Source organism: Mesoplodon mirus (assembly GCF_964341445.2).
Source record: "Mesoplodon mirus genome assembly, chromosome: 3".
In the NCBI taxonomy this organism is placed as follows: Eukaryota; Metazoa; Chordata; class Mammalia; order Artiodactyla; family Ziphiidae; genus Mesoplodon; species Mesoplodon mirus.
In genome coordinates, this window is record NC_138978.1 from 3946669 (window position 1) to 3958842 (window position 12174).

The window sequence follows — 12174 nt, forward strand, 5'->3', positions numbered from 1 at the left end:
ATTTTTATGCTGCCCCCCAAGGCCTGCATGATCTGCCCCCCATAACTCTGATCTCACCCAGACGCCTCCTCTCTTTTCCTCGAACACGGCCGACAAGCACCCACCTGGGCCCGTTGCAAGGGGTGCTCTCTCCGCCTGGAATATGCTTCCCCAGGTACCTGCAACCAATTCCCTCATCCCTTTCAAGTATTTTCCCCAATGGATCTTCTTCCAACTTTGACCAACTTTGACAGCCATCTGTCCCGCTCTGATCCTGGCACCGATATTCCTAAGCTTTACTTTTGTACTTAGCAATGTCACCTTCTAATCTATTACATAATTCACTGCTGTATGATGTAAATCTTTGTCTTTTCTGCCCACCGGTATATTCCAAAGACTTAGAGCAATGCCTGAACACATAGGCAGCACTGATTGAAGACTGGTTCAATAGATGAGTGAATGGACTACAGATCAGATGCCGGCTCTTGCACTGTGCTCAGCTTGGAAGACAAAGGGTCAGAAAGAACAAACCAGAAGCCCAGCACCTCCCCCATGAGAGCCTCATTCTCTATTTTCAAGAAGCTCAGTTGTTGCTGGGATTTTTCCCCCCACTTAAGGGGCTTGCCCAAGGCACTCAATAAGTAAAACAACAAAAAGTCAGAACCAGGACTTGAACTCCAGATCATGTGCCCCATCATTTAAGCTGCTCAAGAAAGGTCAAGGGGTCATGCACACGCTCTGTAAGCTCCACGGTGCCGCAGAAAAAACGCTGCAGTTGTTAAAGACGCACCTTATTTTGAATCTCAACAAGGTTAACCTGATAAGCAAACAAGGTTTCACATGGGAACAAGATCAAAGACGAGGATCCAAAATCAGTTAAAAGCATAGTAGGAACATTTAAATAAACCATTCGCCCATTCGTTTCCCTCCATTTTTCTTACGTGTCAGCTCCACAAGATGCATTGCTTAAAAGTTCATTCTAAGGTCAAAGAAGAAGAAAAACCTAAATCCAGGGAACAGGAGAGCCTTCTGTTTTACTCTAAGTGTGGAATTTTTTTTTTTACGAAGATGTGCTGTGACCCAGGGGTGGAGGTGGGGGGAGGAGAGTCCTGGACTCCAAAGGGCGATCAGGGACCCCAGGGACACCTCCTCCCTGCAGTGCAGGATTGGGTGGGGTGGTGGCTGGGGGCTCACTTTTCCACCAGGAGGGGCCACGTCCCGTCCTTCTCACGTTACTCTGAGAACAGCACTCGGGAGGAAGCTCTTCATGTCAAGGAGCCCCTCCTCACTCAGGTCTCTCCCTCCTTAATTTAAGATGATGTCATTTTCATTACCTTTGACCCCTAGAGAGCCTGCCAAGTCTCCATCATAAAGCCTCTTCCAACTGACACCCTTCATTTAAAGGCCTTGGGCCGGTCACTTAACCTCTCTGAGCATCCATTTATCTCCCTGGCTCACTCTCGGGGCTGCTGGGAGAATCCAGTGGAAACAGAAAGAGGGACCACCCCCCTCCCCCGTCATCTTCAACCTTCCCTGCAGGCTGGCTAACGCCCTTTCCTTGACCCACTCCTTCTAGAACCCAATTGCAGCCCTTCAGCTTCTTTTCTGTGATGGCTCCTCTCTGTGGTTTCCCCAGGCTTCACACACACACACACACACACACACACACATACCCATACTCACATCTATACACAGTCCACACTCACTCTGTCACACTCATACACTTGCACATATACACTCTTATACACACACACACTCCACGTACACACTCTCACACATTGTCATGCACTCTCCTACATCCATACATACTCACACATGCACACACACACAGACACTCACACACATGCACACTCTCACACATACCATGTACTCTCCACACTCACACATGTGCACCCTCACCACTCATACGTGCTCACATACACACATACACACTCTCACACCTCTGCACACTTGCACACACATCCATCTGCACACTCACACACTCTAAGGTGCAGAGGTTTGTGCAGACCCTCATCTCCCCTCCAGGATTTGAAGCACCTGCCGGCACCAGCCAGGTAGGAAGGGTCACCCCACCAACATGCCCACCAGATGCTTCTACCTGAAGAGAACCTGAAGCGAGGACGCCTCCTTTCTGACTGCACCACATTTGCAAAGAATTACCTCCCTCTGGGTAGTAGATTGACCGTAAGATAAATAAGGTGGGCTCTTGCCCAGTGGGGATGGGGACCAGTTAGGAATCTAGAGAACTGCAGCCTTAGCATGTCCAGCCTGGTAAAGAAGGAAGAGCCCATCTCCCTCCCAGTTACTGACCCCATACATTCTCATTACAGTGTCTGGGACCAGGTGGTCAGCCACTGCTACTGGCTCCCAATAGGGCCAGTGGACAACATCTCAGCTAGCCTGGGGGCTCAGTAACTGCCTTTCGCCATTTCAGAGCCACTACCGCTTTCCGCAAAGCAAGACTCCCTTCTGGGGCCTGCGGGTGCGCTCTGGAATCCTCCCAAGTTGGAAATCCCTCATACGCAGAGCAGAAGGAAGTCATCTGTCAGAGCTCTGATGCTCCTGGGCAATTTCTAAATGCATCTGTCCTCTTCCAGCTTTGCAGAGCTGTTCGACGCCCATCTCAATAAGGAAGGAGCCTCATGGGAGCTGGGGGATTGCCATGACTGGAACCCTTCTACACCAGGGAGTTCTGACCCTATTTGGGTCCACTGGGTCAAAGGGGGTAAGGACACCGTTTGCGGATTTAAGTTTGGGAAGTAAAAAATTTTAAGTCAAGGCAATCTGAAAAGAGAAATCAATTGTGCACAACTATGAGAAGACACCTTACCCAACATATGGCTAGAACTTCACCCCAGGGGGATCTGAATAGACAAACCTCATGCCTAAAAATGAGGTCATTCAACTGGAAATGCCCTCAGAAGCCATTTTTAGATTGAGGTGGTTTTGTGTATCAGTCGGATACTGAAGACCTGAAATTCTGCTTCATTGACTCCATATGGAATAAGATGAAAAGGGATCCAGGAAACAGAGAGGCTTTTAAAATGAGCTACAGTCTTCACCGGGAAAAATGAAAGGTGAAATTGACTGAGCCAGAACTCAGATTTCAGGATGAACTTGACACAAGTGGGGCTGTATGCTTTTCAGCGATTGAGCTAATATGGGAACACTTTAGATTACCAAAGCCAATGCCACTTCAAGAAATGGTTCAACCTGCATTTTTCAGAACAATTTGATCAAACGCCTCATCTTTTCTCTTGCCTCTGCCTAGGCACCTACCAGGTCAACCAATGGTACACAGTATTCTTCCCTCCAAAATCCCTTTATGACCTGTTCAGATTAAAAGGATAAATACATCTAGCATGATGGTGGGAAGATGAGCCAGAATCAGACACGCCTACATTCAAACTCCAGCCTCAGTTCTCACTGCCTGGGTAAGCCTTGCTGAGTCCTTGTTTCCTCATCTGTAAAGTGGAGATGCTAATGCCCATTTCTCCTCAAATTGTCACGAAGATCAAATAAAATGATGTAAGGAAGCATTGACCCCAATGCCTGACCAAGTAAGTGCTAAATAAATATGAATATTTGAATAAAGACAGCACAGCCCACAGCGTCTCAATTTTTATTAACAGTGATTATTGGAGTATGGAAGTTCCTTTAAAAACTAAAAATAGAATTACCATATGACCCAGCAATCCCACTACTGGGCATATACCCTGAGAAAACCATAATTCAAAAAGAGGCATGTACCACAATGTTCATTGCAGCGCTATTTACAATAGCCAGGACATGGAAGCAACCTAAGTGTCCCTCGACAGATGAATGGATAAAGAAGATGTGGCACATATATGCAATGGAATATTACTCAGCCATAAAAAGAAACGAAATCGAGTTATTTGTAGTGAGGTGGATGGGCCTAGAGTCTGTCATACAGAGTGAAATAAGTCAGAAAGAGAAAAACAAATACCATATGCTAACACATATATATGGAATCTAAAAAAAAAAAATTGGTACTGAAGAACCTAGGGGCAGGACACAGACATAGAGAATGGACTTGAGGACACAGGGAGGGGGAAGGGTAAGCTGGGACGAAGTGAGAGAGTGGCATGGATGTATATACACTACCAAATGTAAAACAGATAGCTAGTGGGAAGCAGCCGCATAGCACAGGGAAATCAGCTCGGTGCTTTGTGACCACTTAGAGGAGTGTGGTAGGGAGGGTAGGAGGGAGACGCAAGAGGGAGGAGATATGGGGATATATGTATGCGTATAGCTGATTCACTTTGTTGTACAGCAGAAACTAACACAACATTGTGAAGCAATTATACTTCAATAAAGATGCTTTAAAAAATGATTATTGGAAAGGAGTGTTTTCGAGTTAATAGGATTCTCTGGCTAAGTGGACATACAGGGCAATTAACACTGGCTGCTGTACTCAACAGCACCAAAATCTCAGCAGCGTTCACATAATAACAGTTCATATCCCTCTCATCACATTGTCCAGAGTTGGCCAGATGGTTCCTTTGGGTGGCCTCCAAGTGGTGACTCAGAACCACAGGCTCCTTCTATATTGTGAGAATGTCCTCTTGATACATGGCCTCTGGGGTTGCCAAGAAGGAGAAGGGGAAGCATGGACCACCATGGCCAGGACTGAAAGGGATGCACACCATGCCTGTCCTCATCCCATTGGCTGGAACCCAGTCATGTGACCCTGATCAAATGCAAGGGAAGCTGGGAAATGGAGACTTCCTTTGTGCACAAGAAGAGGAAATGGAATTGATGGTCATTTAGGCAAGTCAGCCAGGGAGGGTTAGATAGAAAATCCTTTTTGTTCAAGCATTGTCATTTTACGGTTTTCTTTTTCTTTTTTCTCTTCTTTTTTCTTTTTAGTGTACTTACTGTTCCTTTGGCTTTAGTAACCAAAGTCTTCTGAATATAGTCTAGACTTTCTTTGATGATGACAAGGTCATCATTCAAAGGGTCAGTGGAAATAAACTCATTATCAGCAATACATATATACAAAATCCATTAGTATATATATATATATATATATATATATATATATATATATATATATACTAATGGATTTTGGAAACAAATTTTTAAAAAACCACCAATGGAGATACATAAAATCTGTGAGGTTTGGGTCTATGAATATTGACAACAGCATATGCTATAGAAAAAGTCTTTATTAAAACCTAGGTAGAAACTTAGCTTATTTTCTAGACATACATTGGTTCACTTAAATGCTATTTTGCTCCAATCTAAATTTGACGTAAAGATTTCATTTAGAAATCGGCCTTATCAGGAACTCATTTTGCTTTTCAGAAAGCCAACCAGGAGATCAGGTGGCCACAAAGAAGTAGCCACGTGTGTGTTCCTGGAACGCAGGTGTATTCACAGGCTAGCACATCTGGACAGGCACCAGAATATCTGTGCAACTGGTTAGAATTCAGCTTTCTGAACCCCATCCCTAGTGTCTGGATTTGGGTCCAAGGTAGCTGAATATTAACACACTCTACCAGTGTTGACAGGGCTCAACAAAGTTTGAGAATCCACCAATGCTGTAGAAAGGAAACAGTCTTTGGGAATTAGAAAGTCCTGGATTTTGATCTAAGCTCTCATTCTGACAAGATGTGCTCCCTTGGTGGAGGTACTTAAACATCCCAAATCTCAGTTTTCCCATCCATAAAATAGAGGTGATACCTCACCGTAGGTTATCGAGTTAACCAGACAACAAATGTAAAACCCTAAATTCAGAGTCTGGCACACAGCAGGGGAGCAATCACTGGTGACTTCTGTTCTTGAGAATGACCTCCGCACATTGCAAATGTCCATTGAAAACCAACTTTCTAGCCTGGAGAACTAAGGGCTATAAAGGTGGTTTGCTTTTACCTGAAAAAGTTCCTAAATGTCCATGGTGAACAGGAAAGAGAGAGAGAGCTACAGAAGTCTGCAATTTCATCTCTAAATGCCTGGGGAGAATCCCCATGAACCATTCCCAAGAAAGCCAACGAGGTGGTGCTGAGAAAGGGGAGTCTCCAAAGCTGAGCCTCTTCCAGGAGAGCCCAAGGGATAGAAAAAAGCAGCCCCCAGACCAGCTAAAACCAGTGATGTAGGGGGTCGAGGGAAGGTGGGTGGCGAGGAGGAGACTGAGAAAGAAGGAGCTTGGGAGATGCTCTCCTCCCTGCCGTGTGTTGGCTCTGGGGAAAGTTCTCCTACACGCGGGACATCAAAGGCCCAGAAAAGACCTGGGGTGGGGGAGGGGAGCCATGCCTCAGCTTGGTGGAATCCATCTTTAACCTCTCTCTCTAACCTATCTACTCTCCCTTCTTAAGGAGAGATGGGGGAGAGGAGAGGAGGAGGGGGACGAGGGGGAGGGGGGAAAGGAAAGGAAAACAAACCAAAGCAAAAACTTCTCTTAGGTAAAAGCCAGTATTCACTACAGTTAAAAGCATTGTTTTATCTTCTCTTTTTACAGTTACCTTCTATTTTTGAAAAATGGATTCTGGTGTTTCATTTAGGGTAATGATACACCTGCATTTCCCTTTGGAAATAAATGTATTTAGCTAAAAAGCCAAGTCCATTTAAAGTATAATCATGATAATACAGTACAAGCAGTAAGAGGATAAGGCAAAAACTGTGGAGAAGGTAAGAAATGACTGGGGTCTTGGCTGGGTTGCCCCTCCCCCTCCCCACCCCTTCACCCTGGGGATGAGGGGAGCAGATCTGATTGGTCTGGAGCCCGGACACTTGTGGCGCCTCCTTTGCCCATGTGCCTTATACTCCAGGTACATATATTCCTCTAAACATGAACCCCAGCTTTACCTTCCTCTGACACTGGCAGATGTGGCTTTTCACCCCAACCAAGTGGCAAGGTCTGAGATTCAGGTTTGGGGGATGGGGGAGAAGATGCAGCTGTGTGCACTGTCAGCCGGGCTGGCCAGAGACCTGCCGGGGAGCTGGGCCAGAGCTGCCGCTGGCTTCCCCTGTCCTCCCCCAAGCATCTCCCCTAGGGCTTTGCAGGGAGGAGGGGGCTGGGCCAGAGCAGAAGGCAGGGGTCCGGACTCCCTAAACAACATATTGTCCTAATAGCTGCTACTCCCATCACAGACACAGTGTGGTCGTTCCTGAGTTATTAGATACGTGTGTGTCTCAAACAATCCAAAACATGTTCGAGTGGCCTTGGGATGCCGTGAACAGGTTCTGCTTGGTTAGGAAATTGACCAAGGAAGAAGAAATGTGAACACATCTCCACCACCTGCTAAGAGTTTCTTTCACCAGCAGAGTAACCAGAACTAGCAGCTCTGACATCATTTTCCTGCTCCATCATAACTAGGGGTTCATCAGAGCAAGAGGTTACTAACTCTGCCCAGGGGTGACCTTCACAGGACATCCACCCACACAGAAGCATTCTTCCCAATAGCTTCTCCCTCCTCTCCCGGGTGAGAGCAAACTCAGAAGCCCTTAGGCAGGGACTCCTTTCAAAGGCAACAAAATCACCCAGTCATCTTCTGGAGGTTTTTTTCTCTGTATCTTTATGATGGGTAGGAACTTCTATATGCACACTAATAATAAAAGTGTATCCCAAACTTGAGAAAAGGAAATACGATGCCCACTGGCTTTGCTGATATCCAGCTAGAGAATTTTCTAAGTCTGCCTGAGCATCAGATTCTCTGGGGAGTGTAGATTTGCTTCCTGAATGATGCACAATGGCTAGGAGCCCAGATGTTCTACAGCCCTATAAGTTTAGGGGGTTTAACCTGTCAAAACTGGCAAGGAGTAATGGTTTTATGGCCCAGTGGAGAAGATGACCCAAAAGGTTATACTTCTATTGCCCTCCTAGGCTATTAACCGGTTTCACATTTGACTTAGCAAGCTCATTTCAGCTTGCCTTTCCCAACTGACTTATAAACCACTGCTCCGGACATACTCTTCAAATCAGCTACTTTTAACTTCCTGCTGGTTCATTAATTCATTCATTACTGAATTAAGTTAAACGTTAACATGGTCTCACCACCTATTTGTAAAAGAATTGTTTTAAACAACAAACAATTGATGTGGACCATTACTTATAGGACAGGTAGAATAATAATAATCAAAATTCAACATTTATTAAATGCATACTCTCTACCAGGCAATGTGCTAGGGGCTTTAAAATTATCATCTACTTTAATCCTCGTAAAAGCCCTACAATATGTGTAATATAATTCTGCCCATTTTATAGATGAAAAACAGAAAGGAAGTAACTTGCCCAAGGTCACACCTCCAGAGGAGACAGACTAGGATTCAAATCCAGGCAGTATGGGCCTCCCTGCAAAAAAAAAAAAAAAAAAAAAAAAAAAAAAAATTAAAGTATTGATACAAGTAATGACACAAGTAAGGAAGCCCCCTATCCCATGAGTTTTTTGCAAACTTAACAAATCACAGAAGCATGCCATAGGTCAGAGGGACTCCAAGTGGTCAAGAATAGGGAGCCACAGAGATGCTTCTGCCAGTCTGGCCCTAACCGATGTCTCTGATACATTTCAGAGGCCAGCCTTTCCCTGCTCTGATGGGGTAGGAGGCATGTAATCCATGCCGCCCTAGGAATGTGCAAAGTCCAGGGCTTTCCTGGGTGTGTGGGTTTGGGGTACTGGCTCTCTCTATCTGTTCCACCATCTTCCTGGACTAGAAATGCTAAAACTACATTTCCCAGAAGCCCTTGCAGCTTGAGTTCAGGGTGAGATGCAGATTCCCCCAATCAGATGCACTCATGTGGCTCTTACCTTCCGAACTGAGCTGTGTGGTGGGTGGGTTGGCCTGGCTCCAAGGGCAGCTTCCTGACTTTCACCTGCTGGCCTGTCCAACTCTGTGGTGTTGCTTTAAAAGTCTTTCCTGGAAACTCAGACTTGATTTCATAAGCCACTTAATACCCTGTAATGAATCCCTTTCTGCTACACTAATGGAATAGATCTTTCTTCTGCTGCTGAGACCTAAGCCTCTCAGAAATCAGTACCAGGAGTAAAATCTGGGATTGGTTATCTGACCTGACGGCATGCGGCTAAAGGGAGCAAAGGGTGTGCTGGCATCCAAGGATGAAGCAGTGGGGAGAGGGCTCCAGGGTGCACAGAGCAAAGCAATTACCCTGGGATCTCCAAGTAGCAACACTGATGTCCCAGAGGCCAGGAGGCCTGATGACACCCATGGGCAGCACAGCAGTAATGTGTATCAGAATGGCTTAACTCATAGGACTCTTTGATAGAGGTCAGTTGATCATGGGACCCTGGGGGCTAAAATAGGTGGGCAGACTGCTATGGTCCTACTTGGTCTGTGTAACCAAAAAAATAAAATAAAATCCTCTAGGCCTGGTGAACAGAGGCCTGACAAGGCACCACAAGAGTCACAGCTCCTCACCCAGTTCCCAGGATTGGCTCACGGACCCTGAACCCTTTGAATGAAGAAGAAGCCAGGTTCCCCTGGGGATCAGTGCTGGGTTACAACCTGTATCAGCTAGCCGTTGCTGTGTAACAGACTGCTCCAAAACCTAGTGGCTTGAACATTCATTGTTGCTCCTGAGTCTTTATGTCACCTGGGAAGTTCTGCTTGAATTTTTTTTTAATTTATTTATTTGGCCATGCCGCATGGCATGTGGGATCTTAGTTCCCTGATCAGGGATCAAACCCACGCCCCCTGCATTGGAAGCACAGAGTCTTAACCACTGGATCACCAAAGGAGTCCCAGAAGTTCTGTTTGATTAAACAGGCTCAGCTCAGCCTGGCCAGCCTCTCCCATGCTCTGGAGCCTCCGTAGGACTGGCTTGTCCCTGCCTCATGGGGTCTCGCATCCTCCAGTGGGCTAGCACAGTCTTGTCTGTATGCAGGAGCAGGGTCCCAAGAGAAAGAATGGAAGCAAGCAAGGCCTTCAGAGGCCTTGGCTTGGAACCAGCACAATGTCATATAAACACCACCTTCTTTCCATCAAAGCAAGTCACAAGGGCATCCAGATTCAAGGAGAAATAGACTCCACCTCTCAGTGGGAGGAGCTGCGGTCACACTGCAGAGGGGTGTGGACACAGGGATAATAGCAACCATTTTTGCACATGACCCCCCTCAGCACCGGATGTGATGCTGACAGCCTTCCTCCCAGCCTTCCCCAGAGGGATGTGCGGCCACTGCCCCGTGTGCTGCCCACGGGGGAGGGAATACCCACACCTTTGAGGGTTGTTGAACACTGGTTTTGAGCCGATGCTAATCCCTGAAATCCTCCGTGGAGGCCTCAGTCAGAATTGGGACTTGTGGAGGGCAGAGCAGGCTGGAGCTGGCTGGCCCGGGCTGCAACACGAGCAGCTTTGCCTCTTGGCACTTGATCCTTGAGATCCAACAGGGCTCAAGGTGTGGGTGACGGGTGGGAGACTGTATGGCGAATCACAGTACCCGCCCATCCCCTGGGTTTTGAATGAAAGTCACAGCCTCTGCAGCAAACAACGATTCCCTTTGGAGGCACAGTTCAGCAGTTGCTATCAGACCAGTTGGGGAGATTGTACTTCTAGTCCTGGGCCCCTAAAAAGCGCCAAGGGACCCCACATAACTGGAGGCGACCCAGTCTACCAGGCCGTGCCCTGGGCCAAGCCAAGCGGCAGCCCCCACCTAAGGCATATACAACAGATCGAGTCATCAGGCCCTGGAAACCCAAGAAATTGCACCAGGGAGTGACTCACACTCCAGCACACCTACTCCAATGGCTTGACCATCTTTCCCTCCACCCACCTCTATCATCCCAGGTGTCTCCCGTGACCAGCTCACTTAGGAAGAAGGAACGCAAGCCTGGTTTGCAGACTCTGCAGGAAACATTGGCACCAGCCACAACCAGATGCCACCGCACCACAGCCCCACCCTGAAGGCGAGTGGAAAAGGGAAATCTTCCCAGCAAGCAGAGCCCCAATGGCACAGCAATTCTCCAGTGGGTCCTGGAAGGAGAGATGAGAGCAGGTCTGCACAGCGAACGTGAGGACTGTCGGAAGGTCTGGCCCCATGGTCACGGCCTGGGAAGAGCACGGCTGGAGGAATTTGGGGGCAGGCCTCCCAGAATGGCCAGGAGCATCAGGATGTCTGGTCCCCCCAGCAGAGGAGGCTCTCCGTAGCCAGATGGACAAGCTGACCCATTCTGAGCCTCTTTCCCCAGCCACCCCATGCCTGCTCAGTGGGCCCATTGAGGCAGGGATGGAGATTCCAACAGGCGCTCAGCGCCCTCCTCTCCCCTCCCCAGGGCAGGGCAGCTCCACCTTCCCAGGTGTGGCAGAGATAACAACCGAGCCCCGTGGGAGCACACACCCTGGGAGAGCCAGACCCTTTCCAGCAAAGACGGGCAGACTAGTTAGCCTCGCTGGGACAGGCATTTATCCAGAATACAGATTTGCTTGCCCTGCGCACCATGCTTCTGCCAGTCTATGGCAGAACTGCTCACCTCAACAGGGATAGGGTGACTGTTCTAGATCTCACAAGATTTGGGGGACTGCTTTCTGTGACTGCAGTATCTTGTGAGGGAGGTAATGAAGTCTACAGTAACCCCGTACAGGGAGGACCACCAAGATCCCGGACCCCACAGGGAGAGTGCTGTACATCCATCCTCCAGGTTAAGAACCGAACCCCGGTGAGATGCTGAAAACAAAGATCACAGACTAAGCAGTAGAAAGAAGTTACGAACATCAACTACGTGGCCTCCCCGGCCAGCTGCATAAACGAGGCCTGTGTCCTGGATTTCCTTTTTCCCCTCCCTTTGCCCTACTACTGTGAACCAGTGTGTCGTAGGTGGTTGATTTTAGGTTTGTGTGATGGATGGGGTCTGGCTCTCCTTTCAGGACTGAGGACAGTTGCATTTTTATGAGGGATGCTTGCGCTGAATTCTGTGGGAGCAGCTGTCGCTGATGTGGCTGTTTAGGAGCTGAAGTTTGGGCAGGAGCTGGGATGGGGGACATACCTTCAAAGGGTGGACTGTGAGGGCCCTGTGCACGGGCCTGCTGGTGTCTGCTCCCGCCTCCTTCTAGGCACCACCCTGTTCTGCAGAGGCCAGTAGTTAAAACTACATCTTCCAGAATCCCTTGCAGCCCAGCTCCAGGTGCAGTTTCTGCCATCAAAGGAATACATTCCTGCAAGGAGGGACCATGGACCTGAGTTCTGTGGAAAGGTTGGGGGGTGTGGGGTGACAGCCACTTGG